Below are 24,374 nucleotides of genomic sequence, written 5' to 3' on the forward strand. Positions count from 1 at the left end.
GATAGAGGACTGGGGATAGCCACCAGAAAGTCCCAACTGCTAGGAGAGCAAGAAGCTTCCAGGACTGAACAGGGATAGATTAATGGAAATGCCAAAAAATCTGGAGGGAGACCCTGTAGAGACCATATCCAGAGGTGAGGCAAGGCCCTCCAATTGGAGGGCCACTCAACTCCACACATTTTTAACCCAGAATTTCTCTGTCAAAAGGAAATATGGGGACAAAGTGTAGAGACTGAAGAAAATGCCATTCACCTGGGGATCCATAAAATATACAGACATCAAACTCAGACACTATTGTGGATGACAAGAAGTGCTTGCTGACAGGTGCTTGATATAGTTATCTCCTGAGAGGCTCGGCCAGAGCCTGACCAATATAGATATTGATGCTCGCAACCAACCATTGAACTGGACACAGCAACCCCAGTGGAGGAGTTAGGAAAAAGAGCTGAAGGGATTTGCAACCCCTTAGAAAGAACAACAATATCAACCAAGCGGACCTCTCAGAGTTCCCAGGGACTAAACTACCAACCAAAGAGTACACATGAAGAAACCCATGGCTCCGGTTGCGTATGAAGCAGAGGATGGCTTTATCTGACCTCAATGGGAGAAGGGGTCTTTGATCCTGTGAAGGCTTGACGCCTCAGTGTAGGGGAATGAAAGGGTGGTGAGGTGGGATTGGATCGTGGGTGGGGGAGCACCCTCATAGAAGCAGGGGGGATGAGATAGGGTGCGTGCAGAGGTGAAACTGGGAAAGAGGATAACATTTGAAATGTAGATAAATAAACTATCCTCCCCCAAAAGATGTATAACTCTTAGCTCCTCTAGTACTGTGTCTGCCTGGATGTTGCCATGCTTTCCTTGTGATGATAATGGACTAAATGTCTGAAACTATAAGCTTGCCCCAATTAAATATTTGACTTGATAAGAGTTGCCTTCACAGCAATAAAACCTCAACTAAGACAACAAGGTAACCTATAATGAACCTTTCTAAATCCTTTATCCCTACCTATACAGGGAAAAGTTCATTTTACCTGTTACATTTTGTCTCTTTCACACACAGACACACATACACACACACACACACACACACACACACACACACACACACACACACACACACACACTTCTTAAAACACATAGATAGGACCCTTGTTCAAACTTTTAGTGACACAATTGAGGCCATACGAAGTTAGCGGGGTAGGAAAACAATGTTGGTGTAGTTATGTCTTCACTGCCCACATCCAGGCATAATTTTCATTTTTCTTTAAAGGCTAAGTTAGGCCAGGCTCACCTTATAGAACAGGGAAATAATTTAATGTCAAAATCTGATAATTTTGTAAAGGTCCAGTTTATATGATTGTATGAGTCTGTCACCTTTAATGGACCCTAGGTCTTTAAATTACGTGAAATATCATGAGCGAACAATGGCATTGTTTTGGTTTAGCATGAGCAGAAGAAGGCCACTGAAAAATGGGGGTCTTATTAGTAATAACAGTTAGGGTTGTTAAACAAATATATACATTGATAGCAAAAGCTAGTGGATATTTGTAGGGAAATACATGTATGTTTTCTTTTTATTTTAGTATTATCTAGAAATGAAAATACAAACAAAATAGATTGGCAGTAATTTGTTACAATGTTCACCTTGTAGAAAATTTATACAAAAATTCTGTTCAGTGCAGTTCTCCCTCTTGAGGTAATAGCTTGACAGATCAGTAGAAGAATGAGTGTGTCTGTCTTATCATATCTCCTGAAATATAGTATTTAAAGAGAAAGATTTAGGTAGAATTAGCTGGTTTTCTGAGGTTAAATAAAAAAATTAATCTAAGGACAAACGTGTTACATTTTGGGACAAATGAACCTTCCAAGATCCTGGTCTTCATGTTAGATGTTTTGAACAAAGGAAACTTAGATTTCTTACAAGGATGCTCACTGTTTTGTAATGTAGAGGGATCTTGTACTGTGAATATACCTAATGCAAAAAAAAATTCAGAAATGCAGTACAAGTAAGAGAAAAACTATCTCATGAGTGCAAGAGAGAAGAACAAAAAAGAAATATGTTTGAGACAGAATAATGGTGTAATACCAATGATCCTTTGTGGTATAATAGTTTCACTTTTTTGAGATCTGACTTGCCATGTCATGAATAATTGGGGCTAAACTGAGAGAGAGAGAGATCCAGAAGTAACTGCTATGTTAATACATGTAAAAGAAAATAGTCAACCAACCTACTGAAATTTTTCTAATTTCTGTTAAGTGATACAAAGAGAGAAATAAATGAAGGAAATACAGATCAGGCAAGTTTCAACTAACAAAGGCATTCTCAATGTACTAAGAAAACAAGAAAGGTTATTCTTCAACAAGACAACATTATTGTATGGTAAAATGAAGTGATAGATTTGAGATGCATGAAAACAATTAAAGAGAATACTGCAGTCTATTTGTGTAGTCATCATCAATATATGGAAGCCAGCCATGCTGATGAAAACCTACATAGTACGTAGAGATCTCAAGGAACACCATTCCATGTGCTTGTGTATCTCCTGTTAACCTAAGTGCTACAGTTTACCCAATGAAATGAAGTACAAAGCAAAATTAACACAGGAAAATGATGCATGAGGTAATATAAGTCCCGACAATCCAAGACCTCATGTCAGTTGCCTGCATATTACAAAGGATACAGTTAATATCTCCAGAAATAGTTGCATGTTGACTACTAGAGAAGGTCAGGATATACTCAGTATCCTAGGTTTCTACATAAAGATGGTCACCTTTTATTATGTCTAGGATACATCAAAATCTCCTACTCTCAGAAGTTTACAATGTGTTCAACTTAAGTCACTTTGTTTATTCAAAAATGTGTATGTTGCTTAGTTGGTATCTGGGGCTCAAGATGCTACATTTTCATTTATTTCAGTAACTGGCCCTTCCAAGTCTTTTTACTTCTTGATTCATTTTTATTATGGATCTGGACCTTAATCATCTTGAGGCAGGTTGATATACATTCTTTTAGTTATTGGTTTATAAGAACTCTGAAAACCAAATTCCCAGACACCAAGTCTAAGGTCTTTTCAAGGAATGAAGTTTTAAACCTAATGTGTGAACATTTTCCTCTGTACCTACTGGGGTGTTCTAAAATCCCTATTTCTCTATTTACTACACATTGGCTTTCATTGAATCATTTTCTTCAATAAACAAATTAGTCCCAATTCTTTCTTAACTTAAAAGAAATTCAGGAACAAACTCTTTCTCAATCTTGGTTTCACTGTGATGCACCTTTCTCAAATTCCTTTTTCCCATTCATTCTTGGCATGTTTGGGGGGTGGGATTTCTACTCCCAAACCCTTTGCTCATCTCAAGATGGATGAACTTAATGGTCAAGATGCTACCCTGCCCTTCCTTTGACTCTTAGTAACACTCTACCCATTGAACAATCTCTTTTCTGTTGTGTATGTTGTTTGGTTTGATTTCAGTGCACCACATGCTTCATTTCCTCTTATTTGACTAGCTGCCTCTTCCAAGTCTGGTTTTTAGTTCTCCCTGATCCCTTATTATTGTAATGCCCCAGGGCCCAGACCTTAATCCTCTTTTATTCTTAAGCTACATTGATTCCTTTGGCGATAACATCCTGGCTCAGTTTTAAAACCATATATGTGCTAATTCAAAAGTTTATCTTTCTAGTGCATACTCCTCTCACACTAAATAACTATTCTGAATCTCTCTCTGCAAATCTCACAGACAGCTCCAACTCTACATCGTGCAAATGGCATGCTAAACACCCACTAAAGTCTGGCTCATCTATAAGTAGTTTTCATATCTACATCTCTTTATTATTTATTTCAATAGTTGCATAGATCAAAATTCTTGAAACAGTTACTCCAGGCTGTGTTGTCTTCTTAAAGAGGAAATACTCTTAGATATATTCCAATCTAATACGATTCAAGTTGTAGAATATACAAACACCTCACAATAAGCATTGGATATTAGCTCAATTAAAAACAAGGCTCATTAACTATCATAAGACAGATATGAGTAAAGTCAGATTAACTCTTACGCAACTGATATGAGGAAATTCAGTTAAACAAGAGTAATAGAATTGTACATAAAGAAACAACACTGGATGAAGTTAGATGTTTCAAAGACATCACTGGGAATACAGAGAAAGTAGGGAGTTCTATGTAGCCGCCAAATTATTTTACATAATTTTACATTGTCAGTAGTAAGGATTCTTTTTAAGATATGTAAAGATTCAACATATATATGTCTTATACACCCCTTAGAATTCTGCTTAATGGTGGGAGGACAATGAAGTATGAAGGAACCTGTAAGAAGAGATGAAGAAGGCACTCTAAAAAGAATAAGCAACAAATAGAAGTTTCCAGAAAAGTAACCAAGTCAGTACCGTAAAGGCAGATGGTTCCTCTATATTACAAGTAGAGTGCATAGAGCAATGACTATTTCCAAGTTAGAGAGGATAACTAGGTAGGTGTGTATAGGTAGATACATACATACATACATACATACATACATACATACATACATACATACACACATACATCAAAAGGTGACTAAAAGACAGGAATGGAGAGGATGGTTAAAAATATAATGATACGCTCTGCTCCCAAACCCCGTGGGAGAGAGACCTCACCGCCTGATCAGGTGGGCACTCCTGAGGCTGCAGAGCGGAGGAGACCACCAACACTGCCCACCCCTGCCCACATCCCTGGCCCAAGAGGCAACTGTATAAGGCCTCTGGGTTCCCATAGGGGAGGGCCCGGGAGCGGCAAGACCCCTGCGTCTGAGACACTGCCGGAACCTGAAGGAAACAGACCGGATAAACAGTTCTCTGCAACCAAATCCCGTGGGAGGGAGAGCTGAACCTTCAGACAGGCGGACACGCCTGGGAAACCAGAAGAGACTGCACTCTGTGCACATCCAGGCGCCAGAGGAAAACACCAAACGTCATCTGAAACCCTGGTGCACGGAGGCTCCCGGAAGGAGCGGCACAGATTTTCCCGGTTGCTGCCACAGCGGAGAGGACTTAGGCAGTACCCCACGAGCAAACTTGAGCCTTGGAACCACAGGTAGGACCAACTTTTCCCCTGCAAGAAACCTGCCTGGTGAACTCAAGACACAGGCCCACAGGAACAGCTGAAGACCTGTAGAGAGGAAAAACTACACGCCCGAAAGCAGAACACTCTGTCCCCATAACTGGCTGAAAGAAAACAGGAAAACAGGTCTACAGCACTCCTGACACACAGGTTATAGGACAGTCTAGCCACTGTCAGAAATAGCAGAACAAAGTAACACTAGAGATAATCTGATGGCGAGAGGCAAGCGCAGGAACCCAAGCAACAGAAACCAAGACTACATGGCATCATCGGAGCCCAATTCTCCCACCAAAGCAAACACGGAATATCCAAACACACCAGAAAAGCAAGACCTAGTTTCAAAATCATATTTGATCATGATGCTGGAGGACTTCAAGAAAGACATAAAGAACTCCCTTAGAGAACAAGTAGAAGCCTACAGAGAGGAATCGCAAAAATCCCTGAAAGAATTCCAGGAAAACACAATCAAACAGTTGAAGGAATTAAAAATGGAAATAGAAGCAATCAAGAAAGAACACATGGAAACAACCCTGGACATAGAAAATCAAAAGAAAAGACAAGGAGCTGTAGATACAAGCTTCACCAACAGAATTCAAGAGATGGAAGAGAGAATCTCGGGAGCAGAAGATTCCATAGAAATCATTGACTCAACTGTCAAAGATAATGTAAAGCGGAAAAAGCTACTGGTCCAAAACATACAGGAAATCCAGGACTCAATGAGAAGATCAAACCTAAGGATAATAGGTATAGAAGAGAGTGAAGACTCCCAGCTCAAAGGACCAGTAAATATCTTCAACAAAATCATAGAAGAAAACTTCCCTAACCTAAAAAAAGAGATACCCATAGGCATACAAGAAGCCTACAGAACTCCAAATAGATTGGACCAGAAAAGAAACACCTCCCGTCACATAATTGTCAAAACACCAAACGCACAAAATAAAGAAAGAATATTAAAAGCAGTAAGGGAAAAAGGTCAAGTAACATATAAAGGCAGACCTATCAGAATCACACCAGACTTCTCGCCAGAAACTATGAAGGCCAGAAGATCCTGGACAGATGTCATACAGACCCTAAGAGAACACAAATGCCAGCCCAGGTTACTGTATCCTGCAAAACTCTCAATTAACATAGATGGAGAAACCAAGATATTCCATGACAAAACCAAATTTACACAATATCTTTCTACAAGTCCAGCACTACAAAGGATAATAAAGGGTAAAGCCCAACATAAGGAGGCAAGCTATACCCTAGAAGCAAGAAACTAATCATCTTGGCAACAAAACAAAGAGAATGAAAGCACACAAACATAACCTCACTTCGAAATATGAATATAACGGGAAGCAATAATCACTATTCCTTAATATCTCTCAATATCAATGGCCTCAACTCCCCAATAAAAAGACATAGATTAACAAACTGGATACGCAACGAGGACCCTGCATTCTGCTGCCTACAGGAAACACACCTCAGAGACAAAGACAGACATTACCTCAGAGTGAAAGGCTGGAAAACAATTTTCCAAGCAAATGGTCAGAAGAAGCAAGCTGGAGTAGCCATTCTAATATCAAATAAAATCAATTTTCAACTAAAAGTCATCAAAAAAGATAAGGAAGGACACTTCATATTCATCAAAGGAAAAATCCACCAAGATGAAGTCTCAATCCTAAATATCTATGCCCCAAATACAAGGGCACCTACATATGTAAAAGAAACCTTACTAAAGCTCAAAACACACATTGCACCTCACACAATAATAGTGGGAGATTTCAACACCCCACTCTCATCAATGGACAGATCATGGAAACAGAAATTAAACAGAGATGTAGACAGACTAAGAGAAGTCATGAGCCAAATGGACTTAACGGATATTTATAGAACATTCTATCCTAAAGCAAAAGGATATACCTTCTTCTCAGCTCCTCATGGTACTTTCTCCAAAATTGACCATATAATTGGTCAAAAAACGGGCCTCAACAGGTACAGAAAGATAGAAATAATGCCATGCGTGCTATCGGACCACCACGGCCTAAAACTGGTCTTCAATAACAATAAGGGAAGAATGCCCACATATACGTGGAAATTGAACAATGCTCTACTCAATGATAACCTGGTCAAGGAAGAAATAAAGAAAGAAATTAAAGACTTTTTAGAATTTAATGAAAATGAAGGTACAACATACGCAAACTTATGGGACACAATGAAAGCTGTGCTAAGAGGAAAACTCATAGTGCTGAGTGCCTGCAGAAAGAAACAGGAAAGAGCATATGTCAGCAGCTTGACAGCACACCTAAAAGCTCTAGAACAAAAAGAAGCAAATACACCCAGGAGGAGTAGAAGGCAGGAAATAATCAAACTCAGAGCTGAAATCAACCAAGTAGAAACAAAAAGGACCATAGAAAGAATCAACAGAACCAAAAGTTGGTTCTTTGAGAAAATCAACAAGATAGATAAACCCTTAGCCAGACTAACGAGAGGACACTGAGAGTGTGTCCAAATTAACAAAATCAGAAATGAAAAGGGAGACATAACTACAGATTCAGAGGAAATTCAAAAAATCATCAGATCTTACTATAAAAACCTATATTGAACAAAACCTGAAAATCTTCAGGAAATGGACAATTTCCTAGACAGATACCAGGTATCGAAGTTAAATCAGGAACAGATAAACCAGTTAAACAACCCCATAACTCCTAAGGAAATAGAAGCAGTCATTAAAGGTCTCCCAACCAAAAAGAGCCCAGGTCCAGACGGGTTTAGTGCAGAATTCTATCAAACCTTCATGGAAGACCTTATACCAATATCCAAACTATTCCACAAAATTGAAACAGATGGAGCCCTACCGAATTCCTTCTATGAAGCCACAATTACTCTTATACCTAAACCACACAAAGACCCAACAAAGAAAGAGAACTTCAGACCAATTTCCCTTATGAATATCGACGCAAAAATACTCAATAAAATTCTGGCAAACCGAATTCAAGAGCACATCAAAACAATCATCCACCATGATCAAGTAGGCTTCATCCCAGGCATGCAGGGATGGTTTAATATAAGCAAAACCATCAACGTGATCCATCATATAAACAAACTGAAAGAACAGAACCACATGATCATTTCATTAGATGCTGAGAAAGCATTTGACAAAATTCAACACCCCTTCATGATAAAAGTCCTGGAAAGAATAGGTATTCAAGGCCCATACCTAAACATAGTAAAAGCCATATACAGCAAACCAGTTGCTAACATTAAACTAAATGGAGAGAAACTTGAAGCAATCCCACTAAAATCAGGGACTAGACAAGGCTGCCCACTCTCTCCCTACTTATTCAATATAGTTCTTGAAGTTCTAGCCAGAGCAATCAGACAACAAAAGGAGATCAAGGGGATACAGATCGGAAAAGAAGAGGTCAAAATATCACTATTTGCAGATGACATGATAGTATATTTAAGTGATCCCAAAAGTTCCACCAGAGAACTACTAAAGCTGATAAACAACTTCAGCAAAGTGGCTGGGTATAAAATTAACTCAAATAAATCAGTTGCCTTCCTCTATACAAAAGAGAAACAAGCCGAGAAAGAAATTAGGGAAACGACACCCTTCATAATAGACCCAAATAATATAAAGTACCTCGGTGTGACTTTAACCAAGCAAGTAAAAGATCTGTACAATAAGAACTTCAAGACACTGAGGAAAGAAATTGAAGAAGACCTCAGAAGATGGAAAGATCTCCCATGCTCATGGATTGGCAGGATTAATATAGTAAAAATGGCCATTTTACCAAAAGCAATCTACAGATTCAATGCAATCCCCATCAAAATACCAATCCAATTCTTCAAAGAGTTAGACAGAACAATTTGCAAATTCATCTGGAATAACAAAAAACCCAGGATAGCTAAAGCTATCCTCAACAATAAGAGGACTTCAGGGGGAATCACTATCCCTGAACTCAAGCAGTATTACAGAGCAATAGTGATAAAAACTGCATGGTATTGGTACAGAGACAGACAGATAGACCAATGGAATAGAATTGAAGACCCAGAAATGAACCCACAAACCTATGGTCACTTGATTTTTGACAAAGGAGCCAAAACCATCCAATGGAAAAAAGATAGCATTTTCAGCAAATGGTGCTGGTTCAACTGGAGGGCAACATGTAGAAGAATGCAGATCGATCCATGCTTATCACCCTGTACAAAGCTTAAGTCCAAGTGGATCAAGGACCTCCACATCAAACCAGACACACTCAAACTAATAGAAAAAAAACTAGGGAAGCATCTGGAACACATGGGCACTGGAAAAAATTTCCTGAACAAAACACCAATGGCTTATGCTCTAAGATCAAGAATCGACAAATGGGATCTCATAAAACTGCAAAGCTTCTGTAAGGCAAAGGACACTCTGGTTAGGACAAAACGACAACCAACAGATTGGGAAAAGATCTTTACCAATCCTACAACAGATAGAGGCCTTATATCCAAAATATACAAAGAACTCAAGAAGTTAGACCGCAGGGAAACAAATAACCCTATTAAAAAATGGGGTTCAGAGCTGAACAAAGAATTCACAGCTGAGGAATGCCGAATGGCTGAGAAACACCTAAAGAAATGTTCAACATCTTTAGTCATAAGCGAAATGCAAATCAAAACAACCCTGAGATTTCACCTCACACCAGTGAGAATGGCTAAGATCAAAAACTCAGGTGACAGCAGATGCTGGCGAGGATGTGGAGAAAGAGGAACACTCTTCCATTGTTGGTGGGATTGCAGACTGGTAAAACCATTCTGGAAATCAGTCTGGAGGTTCCTCAGAAAATTGGACATTGAACTGCCTGAGGATCCAGCCATACCTCTCTTGGGCATATACCCAAAAGATGCCTCAACATATAAAAGAGACACGTGCTCCACTATGTTCATCGCAGCCTTATTTATAATTGCCAGAAACTGGAAAGAACCCAGATGCCCTTCAACAGAGGAATGGATACAGAAAATGTGGTACATCTACACAATGGAATATTACTCAGCTATCAAAAACAACGAGTTTATGAAATTCGTAGGCATATGGTTGGAACTGGAAAATATCATCCTGAGTGAGCTAACCCACTCACAGAAAGACATACATGGTATGCACTCATTGATAAGTGGCTATTAGCCCAAATGCTTGAATTACCCTAGATCCCTAGAACAAAGGAAACTCAAGACGGATGATCAAAATGTGAATGCTTCACTCCTTCTTTAAATGAGGAAAAAGAATACCCTTGGCAGGGAAGGGAGAGGCAAAGATTAAAACAGAGACTGAAGGAACACCCATTCAGAGCCTGCCCCACAGGTGGCCCATACATATACAGCCACCCAATTAGACAAGATGGATGAAGCAAAGAAGTGCAGACCGACAGGAGCCGGATGTAGATCGCTCCTGAGAGACACAGCCAGAATACAGCAAATACAGAGGCGAATGCCAGCAGCAAACCACTGAACTGAGAATAGGTCCCCCGTTGAAGGAATCAGAGAAAGAACTGGAAGAGCTTGAAGGTGCTCGAGACCCCAAAAGTACAACAATGTCAAGCAACCAGAGCTTCCAGGGACTAAGCCACTACCTAAAGACTATACATGGACTGACCCTGGACTCTGTCCCCATAGGTAGCAATGAATATCCTAGTAAGAGCACCAGTGGAAGGGGAAGCCCTGGGTCCTGCTAAGACTGAACCCCCAGTGAACTAGACTATGCGGGGAGGGTGGCAATGGGGGGAGGTTTGGGAGGGGAACACCCACAAGGAAGGGGAGGGGGGAGGGTGATGTCTGTCCGGAAACCGGGAAAGGGAATAACACTTGAAATGTATATAAGAAATACTCAAGATAATAAAAAAAAATAAAAAAAGAAAAAAAAACAAACAAAAAATATAATGATATATATAAAAGAAAGATAAGGGAATTGATAGATGATAGATAGATATATAGATAGATAGATAGATAGATAGATAGATAGATAGAGATAGATAATAGATAGATAGATGATAGGTAAAATAGAATATGATAGATGGCAGATGCTAGGTGAATCATAGATACTTATATTATGCCAATGACAAATAAATGATAATTGGATAGCTAATATTGTTTATAAGTAGACACATAGGCTATAAATTGATAGAGTTCTAGAATCAAAATAATAAGTACATGGAAAATCACATGATAGATAAAAGTAAGATGTAGTTGACTGTATTCATATGGATATATTTGCAGAAAGAATGAAAGGAAGGAACGAAGAGAGGAAGAGAAGGAATATGTTTGACTTTCCTTTTGAGATATACTTAAATATCTATTCTTTCAGCTAGGGTACTAATGATAGAAAAAAAGATACAACCCCACCGAAGCATAGCTTAATGAATATGAATTTTTGGGAGACAAATTACAGGAGCACTCTCTTAGTGTTTCTATTGGTGTGAACAAACACCCAGATCAAAAAACGAGTTGCAGAGGAAAGGGTTTATTCAGCTTATACTTCCAGATCATAGTTTATCATTTGAGGAAGTCAGGACAGGAACTCAAGCAGGGCTGGAATCTGGAGGCAGGAACCGATGCAGAAGCCATGGAACAGTAAGTATTACTTTAATGGTTTGCCTGCTCTGCTTTCCCTAGCTTGCTCAGCCTGCCTTCTTATAAAACCCAGGACCACCAGGCAGAGAATGGTACCACCCACTATGGGTTATGTCTTTTCCCATTGGTACCTAATTGAGAAATGCCTCAGCCTGGATCTCATGGAGGCATTTCCTCAACTGAGACTCCTTTCTCTTTGATGACTCTAGCTTGTATCAAGTTGACAAGACAAAACCAACAAGTAGAAGCACTGAGGTCTCAAATACAGCAAAACTAGGCCACGTCTCACTTCTGCGTAGGTGGTAACATATGAAGCTGCATCTCTGGAGAACCTCAAGTAACATACAAACTAAGACATCTCTACTCTGACAGCAATTGTCCATGGCTCACACACATATCCTCAAAGAGGTGAATGCTGGGCTATAACTTTCTAAGTCTCCAAGTCTTATGGGTGTCCAGAGACTCCAGGTGGGAGGACTTTAATTAGGATGAAATAGGTATAGAATATGGAGGAAGAAGAAAAGAAAGAAGGAAGAAAGGAACTATATAGTACTTAAGGCTTTGTAGAAAACTCTTGAACATAGAATGGTTGTAAACAAAGTTATAAAAATATTGAAAATTATGACATCACTTAACATTGTGACTACTGTAACAAAAACGTTCTAATAAAAATTCTAATAAAATGATTGGTGGATCCAAACAACATCTATGTAAGAATAATTAAACTTTGCCTGTTGGAACTCTTTAAACATTTAGTTTATTTAGCTTATCAGTTCTGGTCTTTATGAAGTTATATCCAGGCTGAAAGAATGGAAAGAGTCTAGTAAGAAGCAGTTGAAGAGAGTTGGAGTGTTTGCCCTAGTTGGGTAAATCATTAAACTTATAGGTTGGAGTGTCAGGGTCTATCACCAAAAAAGGAAATGGTTAACATGTGTACACTGTCCTGGCTGAGGAATAGTTATGAAGTTCATGTTTACTCTCTTTCTTAATATATTTTTCTCCTTTTTCTTTATTTTAATTTTATAACATCCTGTTTGGATCATTCAGCTATCTCTGACATATGGTCAAAATTCAAATAAAAAAGAGAAGAACATAAATAACATTTTTCTACTTTAGTAAACATACACAGACACATTACCCACAGAAATCTACATAGATTCTGAGAATATGAACAGGGAGAGAATCCAAGACATTCTGGGAGACATATTTCTGGTTTTCAGACGTGGGCAGAAGAAGTTTCTGCACTCTTCATGTTTTTGGAATGATTGAATTATTTTCCATGGAAATATATTTAAAGTTATAATTATTTCTATTAAAATATAAGAATTTCAAAAGACTCATGAAAGTAAGAGAAAAGCTGGCTAGGTATATGGGGGTTCAACAAGCATGAGGTTGTAGGAGACGGTGGTTCAGGATAAGCATGATCATAATATATTTTGCATATGTTTGGCATTGCCAGACATTTTTAAAGTAAAGAAATGAATAGAATAAAATTGAATACCTCAAAATGACAAAAAAATCAAGTTTTTTGATATTTATATATTTAAACAAAACCACGAAGTGAAGAGTTTCAATCTAAGTACAATAAGATTTGTGGCAAGGGTTTGTGGCAGAGTGGGTTTCTGAATTCCACCTCTCTTTCTAAGAGCTGAGTATTCAAGGTCAGAGGTTAGCAAGTTGGCCCTTTTTCTTTTTTTTTTCATTGTCCTTGGGATTCAGATATCTTTTTCCTCATCTTGTCCTCTCCTTTTTGGAAAGCATCCTCAGATTATATGACATGAATACAATTCCTGCTAAGTATTGCCAAAAGCCTTAGTTCCTCAATTAGACAGCAAATGGCCTGCAGGTGAATCACTCCTTCTCTCAGGACAGACATGGACCCATTGCTTCTCAGCAAGAGCATCCATTCTCATGTGTCCTACTGAAAGATGATGACGATTTCCCAGGTGGTGGGAATTTATTTTTATATCATGAAAATGTCAATTAGATTAATTTAGGAGGAAGAGTAATAAGGATGTTTATATTTTCTTGGAGTAAAAGTTACAATAATATCAGCCAAAAAAAAAAAAAAAAACACTGGATACAGAAGGACTACTACATACACACCCATTTTGATGACAGTTATTTTAATATAAAAATCACTTTCACATGCATCAAATACTTATTAGTGGGTTGAAAGATAAGGTATTTGGTTTTAATTCTGATGAGGACAAAGCTTCTCTTCATTTGACCAGGAGTGCCTAAAAATCATACCATAATCTATGCTATACAAAGTCTTTAACTGGAATCTTTTCCATTTTAACCAGTGCATAACATTGGTTTTGCAATCATTTAGTAATTATATAAGGAGGACATATTTATTATGATTTATTGGTTTTATAATTACCACTGCTCATATTCATATTATTACACAATGAAAGACTTTTATTATACAATGATATTTACCCCCCTCCAGCTGGCAAAGGAACACTGTAGTGCAATTTTGAGAGTAGCCAACAGTAGATTTTTATCGGCTTTTTCCCCCTAGTCAACCGGCTAAATGGCTTGCTTTCTGAAAAATACTGCTAATGTTGCTTGAGTAGAGAGGAATGTCCAACTTCAAGGTCATTTTGGCAGTAGATTATAGCCATTCAATGAGTACAAGGTTCCTATTTAACTTTTAAGTTATTTTTGCTGCCCTTATTTCTAGGAATTAAAACTTATGGCTGTAAATTTTCTATCAGCTAAATAGACATCAAAGGCCACCATCATACACGAGATCATGACACATGAAGATATATCTTTTATGAAATTGATTTTTCTCCATGTGCAATGTAAACTCAGTATTGTACTCCTCCCTTTACAGAGCTTAGCAAGGAATATCTAGGTAGGACAGGTGTAATGAACAGCATAGTTTATATTCCCAGCTGAGAACTCCTTCGATTATTTTTCTCTGTGTGTAGATGTGCAAAAAAAGTTTGTCTAAGCATATATTTTGATTTCACTTGCCAACCATTTATGAATAGCTGATTTAAGGTCACTGTCACCCCAAATGGGAAAAGATTAGGTTTCTGAGGACCAGAAATATTAAACAGTCTGCCGAAGTAGTATTTGTTATTGTCCACAATTCGAAGTTGCTGATATTTTAACCCAGAAACATCCCTTGGAATTTGCTAAAGCCTGGGAGTCTCTTACACTGTTTTAATCTATCAGGTTTTTACAGTCATGAGGATAATGGCATTAAAGAGACTTGCCCCAGTTTGATGAGTGTTTGTATCCCTACTGAATAGCCTGTTGGTATTCTGGAGAACACACTCACATATACAACGACACACACAAACATATACAAATATTTATACATACTTATTTTAACAAAGTTTCCAATCATGTAGGTCATATCTAAATAATTGTTTCCTGAAAATAATTATATGTTTTTAATATACCAAAGACCAGTCTCAGATTGGAGAGGGGTTCTGAGAGAAGGGTTGTCTGGGAGCAGTAAAAACAAGCAATGGGAAGTCAATTTGTGCGTCCAAGTTGACTACCTGCATTTTGCTTTATACAGATTTTCCAGTCTGCCTCTACATTCTGCTTTCTCTCTGGAGATCTCTTTGTCTATATTCTGCTTGCTTGTTATTCTAAGAGATCTCTCTGTTCATTTTCTGCTTGCTATTCTAAGACTTTGTCCCTGTCCTGCTTGCTTGTCTCAGTTATCCAAGCAGTTCTCTCTTTTTATCCTAAAAGATTCTCCGGACAGCTCATTACCTACAAAACACAAGTCCAGTCATTTACATATCAATTCAGTCATTTTTTTTCCTGGTTTCCTTTTGAGTATATTATGAATCAACACCCTCTGACCTCAGACCTTTGATTCTTAAGAGAGAGCAAGCATACATTTTTTTTTCTTAACATTGCAAAAGAACTTGGAGATGTGTCTGTCTTTGCTAAACACTAATGATAAGCTAGTTGGGTGGGACCCTGTCCTGAGATTACCATTTCCAATTTGCCTGAGCCTAACTTTGCCCTATACTAAACTGATCCAGAACTCAGGTTATCTCTCTGCCTTTGAAAGCATAAACAAAAAACTTAGCTGGGTGAATCTGTTATCACCACTCCCTAAATCTCTTCGTCACCTTCCTTACACATTTCCTAACAAGTTTTTTTTTTTTAGATTCTTGTAGCCCCTCGTATAATTCTTATTGCATCTTTATTTTTTGTCTATTTTAGAAATAATATATTTTCAAACTCATGCATTTAGAACTCTTTTCATAGCCTTAAGGGCTGTACTGAAGTGTGTACCTTTGTGCTAAAACATAGACAGGCCCTGGATTCCTGCTGCCCTCACACCCACAGCAACCATTGACCCTCATGGAGATTTACACTGGAGCCCTGTCCTAGGGGTAGGAAGCATGTTCCTCTGTCTCCAGTAGTGCCGCACATGGCTCTGTATTAATATACACATGCACAGTGTTGTTTCTGGGCATCCTGTGGTAGGCACCTTTGTAAATAGTACTGGGTTCTCTGCTTTCACTGCTGAGACTTGGAACTCGATACTGGAGTATACCAGTCGGAGGTGAGAGATACCAAACCAAAGCTCCTTTACTTTTTTTTCTTTTATTGGATATTTCTTTTGATTTACATTTTAAATGTTATCCCTTTCCCATTTTCCCCTTTAGAAACCCACTATCCCACCCCGCCCCCCGCTTCCCACCCACCCTCTCACTCCCTTCCATCTCCCAACCCTAACAGTCCCCTATACTGGAGCATCCAGCCTGACAGGACCAAGGGTCTTTCCTCCTATTGATGCTCAACAAGGTCATCCTCTGCTACTCATGCGATTGGAGCCATAGGTCCATCCCTGTGTTTTCTTGGGATGGTGGTTTAGTCTCTGGGAGCTTTGGGGGTATGGTTGGCAGATATTGATGTCCTTCATCTATAAAACATTATTAATTTCAAACGCCACAACCCTATTTGGAAAGTTATCTAAACTCTTACCCTCATTATATTCACCTAGTTTGTGTCTCCCTTGGTCCTATTCCTCCTTTTCCTCTTCCTCTTCTCTGTTCCTCCCTCTGAAGGATCCTTGTTCCCCTAGTTCTGAAGCATAAGTGCTATTAAGAGGCTTGGCCTGCCAGAAAGTAGGTAGGTTATGAGGACCTAAAGGGCTTTCACCTGCTTTACACCCACTGCCTCAGGTCAAGATTAGACCAAGTACTAACTTCCTGCTTTGAGTCCAGGATAGCCCAAGTTCCAGTCTCCACCCACAGTTCTTGGGAGGATCAGGGACATTCTTGAAAATCCAGAGAATGTACTGACTGATAGTCATCTGACCCTCTGGTCCCAGATAGAGTTTGAATGCATGTCCTATGTTTGCTAGCCAGTAGATTCAAAGGTCAATATGCTTAGCCAATAAGTTTAAACTGTAACCTTGCAGATGTAACCTGTACCCCTAAAAAGTATAAAAACTGATTATTATAGCCATTCACGGTCGCCTTCCAGTCACTCGCCATGAGGGGCTGTATGAAGGTTGATCCTGACATGCCGGAAAATAAACCTCTTGCGTTTGCATCAAACTCTGTTCTAGTGTCTCACTTGAAGGTTCTCCTGGTAGTTAAGACTCATTTTGAGCCTTATGCCTCCTTCACCTCCTTCCTGCTTTGGTGCTTTCTCCCTCTCACCCTATCCCACCACTGCCACTTAGGATTATCTACTCATTTCTCACATTTAGAATATGCATATTTCTATGGATTTACTGTGTAGTGTACTTCAAGAGCTCAATGGTTCTCTGCCTTTTTGTCTCTGGCAGTCCCTGATTTTCTCACCTTCCTCCTTGTCCCCATCCTCTTTATTCTCCTCAATTCTCTCCTCCTTCCCTTTCCCCTTCTTCTCTCCATTGATCAATTTGCTATCGATCACATTCAAATATGGAGACCTACCTGAACTTCCCTTTCCTTCTTGTTAAGACTCATAGAAACGTAGACATGTTAATTTTTCTGTCAACCATATATTCTGGCTTGTAATGACCATATCAGAGTCATCATTTATAATTTTGTGAACAGTCAGCGTGAACCACTCTATATACAGTAAACATGTCCATTGGGTAATAGAGTTGGATTCTGAGATGTGGGATCCTAGCAGTGATTGCCATAGACAAAATGAAGATTTTCTCAGTTCACCAGTCAACATCTTTTCTGAACTTGACATGATGATGACACCTTCACAAGCTACATTTTCACAACTATCTCAGGACTCACAAGTCCTTTACACCTTCACAACTCAGGTTTAAGAAAAACCATGAAGATGTATTGAACATGCCAAGCACTGAGATGCAAGAGAAATAGGCATTAATTTATTTAAGCCTTACAGTAATTTTGTGGAGTAGTGCTTATAATCCACATTTTATAGACAAATATCTGAAAGTGAATGAGAGAAATTAATCTGTACATGTAAGGGCATAAAACCAGGGGAAAAAATTAGCAAAGATTGAATTCTGACCTTGAGATTCATATTCTTTCCACATTGCCTTTCTTGGTATGCTAGTGGTGCACACGGGTGCTTTATAAATGTTAAATGAATAAAATATATAGTTTAATGAAGTTTTCAGAAAGGGCATGTTCTATCATTTTGTCACCATTAGGATCTCCATCACTATCAGTCCTTGGTTGATGTCTTCACTCACATCCATGAATATAAATACTAAGAATCTTTCAGGAGCTAGCAAGTTTCACTGCCAAACTTGAATATTCAGGCTCAGTCAATCTCTTTGTCATACATGTTCATACCTCTCTTCCTGAGAAGTTTTGAAGTAAGTGATTTTTCGAAGTCGCTCATTGTTAATATGCAGAGTTACTCTGGATAACATGTAGAGAACTCTTTGGTAAGGAAACCTAGTGATGCAACAAAAAATTGTGTATAAGCAAAGCCTTGGCAGTGCATGGCTTCTATGTTCCCTATCTTATATAGAGGCAGATATGGGATCTAAGTATACCTAGGCAGAATTACCCGTTTTTAACAACTTTATTTGTGAGGGGCTTCGTTGATTATGGAGCCAACACAGAGAAGGACACAGAATCTCTTGGAAGCATCTGCTCATGTTCTGCTCAAAAAGTGCCACAAGAAAATGTTACATTGTGTAAGGCTTTTTCCTTCTCAGTTTCCCAATGTGTCCACAAGGCAGCAGTGCTGAAGTATATCAGGCACAATTCTGCATTCTTTTTGCTTCTTTTTGGGCTCCTTAGGAATCAAAGGGAGATTAAGGGAAGTTCCTGGTGATATCTTTTGATGTTTCTGTCCTTTTACATTAGATTTTCCTCTCTTCTCCATGACAAAGGTATGGATCCATTATCTTGGATAGAGATCTTGACATTCTTTTCTCCTCTGCTCATGATGCTATTCTGAGCACTTGTTTCTCTGCCTGGTTTCCAGACTTACTTTCAGACAACATGCCAAAAACTCTGTCTCCTACTAATCTCCATATCAATATAACTTAGCTGTCTTTTTTAAATGATGAGTTGCTTAATGCTTGTTGGTTGTTTCTGTTGCTATGTGATAAAGGTAATATTTTTGGTGAATCACTAATACCCAACCTTTTTAGTGGGCCCACTCTGATTTGAGAAATTGTCTACCTAATATATCAATTTCATTCTGAAGGAAACTTTAGATTTCCTCTGGGTCACATCCCTTTCACACATTGTAACAGTAAAAGTGGATTGTTCATGTTGGATTTCCTGATCATCATTTCTAGTGTTCACAAAAAGGAAGCTGGTGGCATGTTCTTACATTTGCATTCACCAGAAACAAGCTTGATCCTTTCCTAGAAAGGAGATTTGTGGGTTCTGGTCTCTCCTAGTCAGAAGTCTGATTGATTGCTGAGTGAAGTATCCCCAGAGTAGGGAGAGAAAGTTACTTCAATCCCAGATAATTTTAGGCCTTGTTTCTTACCAACTAAAGTTACCCTGAAATACAAAAGGACTTGCTATTGGTAATTCCATGGTGGAGTATAGATCCTGACCTGTGACCAACAGGAGGAGTCTAATTTCTATTGATTAAGAAAATGTAGATTTCCCCAGACCCTTTATCTTTTTGATTATTTCTAATCCACCTTCATATTCACAATAAAAATTAATAGTTGTAACTTTTAAAGAGAAAAAATTAACCTTATATAATGTTTCAGTTTAGAGACGCTTCAATGATATCTTCAGATATTGCTTTGTGAAAGGCAAACAAATATCAAATGTGCCACATATCTATGTAGCCTTTCTTTCTGATTCATGAGGCTGGCCTTCTAGATATACAGCATCTATATTCCTAGGGCCTATGCAAATGTGAATAAGGTGTCAAGGTCATCAAATTTTATTCCTAACTGCTGAGTGAGCTAGGTTCCAGAGGTAAACAAGACATCTTAAGCAGTCATACAGCTAATGTAAGTCATCTTCCCTCTTAACTAGGGAGGCACTAGAGATTCAGAGCTTGAGGCTGGAGACTAACTAGAATAGCTTTTGCAAAAGTAGTTAGAACATAAGAAAATGATCTCCAGACTTCAAAACAAAGCCATGGTCAACTTGGTTGATATATCTTACACATGGAAGAACTTAACTGAAAAAAAAAAAAGTCTAAAGAAGCCATGAGTTTCACCTAAATCCCAGAAAACCTTGGGAGACTCAACCCTAGAATAGTTACATCCTGAAAGGAAAATTATACAGATTTAAGGTTTAAAAATATGAAAATTCACAAACTCAGGGCTAAACACTGTGAAAAGCAAGTCCAGGCAGCCCCGCCCTGCCGCTAGGACTAACAGACCATAAAGATAAGGAAAAAGGAATGCAGGAACCAGCCCGAGTTATCAGTGCTGACTCATAGGCCATCTGGCAGGAAGGGATAAGCCCCTAGATCCTGACATTCCGGACACCCCAGCCTGCACATACTCTTTTGCTGCGTAACCATGCATCTGCGCCTCATTTGACTCCACCAATCAAGTCCCTGTAACCATGCATCTGCTTCTGTATGTCTGCTTCTGCTCCCCAGTGAAAAGCTCTCAGGGAGAACTTTCCCTCGGGATGGAGACCCTCTAACTCCAAAGACCAGACCGAGACACCACAGGATGCAATCAGCAAGAGGATTTGGTTTATTGTCGGGATACACAGGCACAGGCACCTGCGGGCGCTTCAGTCACTCGGGGGACTGGCGCACCCCACGGAACCAAGGATGGGCTTTTATAGGATTTTGGGGAGCAGAAGCAAGCATACAGAAGCAGATGCATGGTTACAGGGATATAATTGGTGGATTCTAATATGGCAAGGGTTTAGCCCGGGGGCAAGTTTCCTAGCTACCTTCCTGAAACATAACGGCTGACTCGGCCCCCCAAGGGTTCAGCCCGGGGGCAAGTTTCTTAGCTACCTTCTTGGAACATAACGGCTGACTCGGCCCCCCCACCAGGGTGTGGGACCTCTCCCGGGGCTTTTCTCATTGTCAGGTGCTCAACTGCATTCGTCCTGTTGCCAGGCCTTCAACCAAACACATCTTGCTTGGCAGCCACTGTGTACTCAGTGTTTTAACCTTTCTCTGAACCAGTCATCTTAAGTACAGCCTTGCAAAATGGCGTTACTGCTGCTAAGCTGGGGTCTTTCATTCCCCCATTTTTTTTTTTTTTTTGCTAACTTTGAGTGAAATCTTTCACTCGACTTGGTCAAGAAATTTCTGTCTGGTGGGGGCTTATTCCCCCACTGACTCTAGGCCACAAAAGGGCTAGGAGGAGCCACGTAGGAGTTTTAACTTTAAGGGGTTTGGAGTGCGCTGAACTCTCCATGTCTGGGGTGTAGTGTTGTAATTAGTCAATTCCTCAGACCAGACTGCCTTGACGTGTGGTGCGTGGATCTAAGCCGCGACTCCGTCTACCTTTAGGGCGGTCGGGGTAGTCAGGAGGACGGTATAGGGTCCTTTCCACCGTGGCTCGAGATTCTTGGTCTGGTGTCTGCGCACCCACACGGTGTCTCCAATCTGGAACGGGTGTGGCACCACCGGATGTTCAAGCTTGTCCTGGTAAGCAGCGGCCAAAGGTCTCCAGACGTCTCTCTACACAATCTGTAGGGCCTGTAAATGGGCCCTCAGAGAAGGGCTGTCAGCAAAATCAGCAATGTTTGAATCAAAGAAATGGACAAATGGGGGTGGTGCTCCATACATTATTTCAAAAGGAGTTAGACCATGGGGGCCCGGGGTATTCCGGGCCCGATATAGAACTAGGGGAAGGAGGGCCACCCAATCCTTTGAGCCAGTTGCAAGCGTAAGTTTGGATAAAGTCTCCTTAATTGTTCTATTCATGCGTTCTACCTGACCTGAACTCTGGGGTCTATAGGCACAATGTAATTTCCAATCAATCCCCAGCAATTTGGCCACCAACTGACTTACTTGGGAGACGAAAGCGGGCCCGTTGTCCGACCTCAACGCTTGAGGCATGTCATACCTGGGAAAGATTTCCTCGAGGAGCTTCTTGGTGACCATTTTTGTAGTCTCGTGCTTCGTGGGGAAGGCTTTGACCCATCCTGAGAAGGTGTCTACAAACACTAGGAGATACTTGTATCCATATATATCTGGTTTAATTTTAGTAAAATCAATTTCTCAATGGATGTCGGGACGGTGTCCCCTAGGACGAACTCCTTGTCCAATCATGGTCCTTCCCGGGTTAACCTGAGCGCACGCTTTGTAACTCTCAGTCACCTTTTGTATCGCTTTGTCCCAATTAAAAAAAAAAAAACACAGATTTATCTCTTCTCGATCTAGTAAGGTTTTTATCTTCTTATGTAAAAAGGAGATCAATTCAAAAGTCCTTTGTAGACCCACTGTTTTAGTTGAGGGTGGTAGATGGCCCCCATTTTTTTAGGAGCTCTATGTCCTCATGGGCATAAACCCAACTAGTTTGTCCCACTGGTGGGGGCGTGGGTTGGTCTGGGCTATTTAAGGGCAAGATTTGTTTGTTCATGGCCGCTTCTCGAGCCGTGGCATTGGCCAGCCGGTTTCTTCGTGCCTCTGGGTTGTGCCCTTTCTGGTGTCCTGGACAATACATAATACTCAGTCTTTTGGTCAAGAATAGAGCTTCTAAGAGGGCCAGAATTTTAGCCTTATTTTTAATATCTTTATCTTTAGATGTGAGCAGCCCCCGCCTCCGGTAGATCTCCCCGTAGATGTGTGTCGTGGCAAAGGCATAACGGCTGTCTGTATATACATTTAGCCTCTTACCTTTTGTCATCTTGAGTGCCTGAGTCAAGGCGATGAGTTCAGCCCGTTGTGTGGAGGTACCAGCAGGCAGGGCTTTCGCCCAAATCACTTTGTCCTCCGTAGTGACCGCAGCTCTAGCCTTTCGCTCTCCCTCTGCCAAGAAGCTGTTGTAGGCAGTCATGCTGTTCTGCCTCCTCTGGTAGAGGAAGCAAGGTGGCAGGATTGAGGGTGACTACGGGCCCAAACTGAACCCGTTCTGCATCCAGTAACAAGGCTTGGTGTGAGAATTAGAGAGCCAGCGGTCTGGGGGCTGCTTTACCAAGGCCTCCACTGCGTGGGGTGCTAGGATGGTGAGTGGCTGTCCCAAAGTCAATTTACCAGCGTCCTTGATCAGGACAGCAATAGCAGCCACCATCTTTAGGCACGGTGGCCAGCCGGAGGCCACAGGGTCCAATTTCTTAGACAGGTAGGCCACAGGGCGTTTTCAGGGTCCCAACCTTTGTGTTAGGACCCCTTTAGCATACCCCTGTTTCTCATCGATGAACAGTTACTGAGCAAATTGTAAGGGTTTGGAACAGTCAGATGAATATCTTCTATCCTCTTGTTGACCTTTCTCAAGTCTTGTACTGGCCTATAATCTCCAGTGCCGGGTTTCTTAACAGGCAGAAGAGGCATATTCTAAGGCGACCGGCAGGAGATTAGGATGCCTTGATCTAGAAGCCTCGTAATGTGAGGCCTTATACCTTGTTAAGCTTCATGTGACAGGGGGTATTGTTTTATGGAGACTGGAGTTGTAGTGGCCTTTAACTGTATAATTAAGGGGAGCTGTTGGAGCGCCAACCCCAACCCACCAGTCTCTGCCCAAGCCAGTGTCCTGTCCCGGTTCATAGGGTTAGAACTTGAAGGGGAGTTCCGTGGGGGCCAGTTATTTGGGCCCCTCCTTCCTCAAAATGAATTTGTGCTTTTAGTTTGGTGAGCAGGTCACGGCCCAGCAGAGGGTACGGGCAGTCCGGAACATGTAAGAAGGAATGGGTCACCTTACCAGTAGCCAGCTGAACCCGGCAGTCCGTAGTCCATCTGTATTGTTTCTCACCAGTAGCTCTTTGTACCCAGGCCGTCCGGTCGCTGAGTTGTCCTGAAGCTTGAGTGAGGACTGAATGCTGGGCTCCTGTGTCTACCAGGAAAGTAACCGGCTGCCCCCCAACTTAAGCGTTACCCTGGGCTCAGGGGGGGGGCTCCTGGCCCTGACCTCCCTAATCTTTATCTAGAGCCAAGAGGGAGGTTCGTGGTCGAGGCTTTCGGGGTCCGCCAGGCTTCTTGGGGCACTCTCTGGCCCAGTGCCCTTTCTCTTTGTAATAGGCACATTGATCTTTATCCAGCTTCAGCCCCTTTCGAGCTCCCCCCTATCTCCCTTCCTTTCTTGGCCCTGAACTACGGCGGCCAAGATTCGACTCAATTTTCTCTCTTATTAAAAATCTTTTC

The 24,374-nt window shown here is 40.5% G+C and overlaps 1 pseudogene; it reads right to left on the reverse strand.

The window, feature by feature from the left end:
- Positions 1-23,276: 23,276 nt before the first annotated feature.
- Positions 23,277-24,097, reverse strand: LOC147999700 (uncharacterized; annotated as a pseudogene).
- Positions 24,098-24,374: the final 277 nt, after the last annotated feature.

The sequence above is a fragment of the Rattus norvegicus genome, chromosome 18, assembly GCF_021556685.1.
Source record: "Rattus norvegicus strain SHRSP/BbbUtx chromosome 18, alternate assembly SHRSP_T2T, whole genome shotgun sequence".
NCBI classification, from domain to species: domain Eukaryota; kingdom Metazoa; phylum Chordata; class Mammalia; order Rodentia; family Muridae; genus Rattus; species Rattus norvegicus.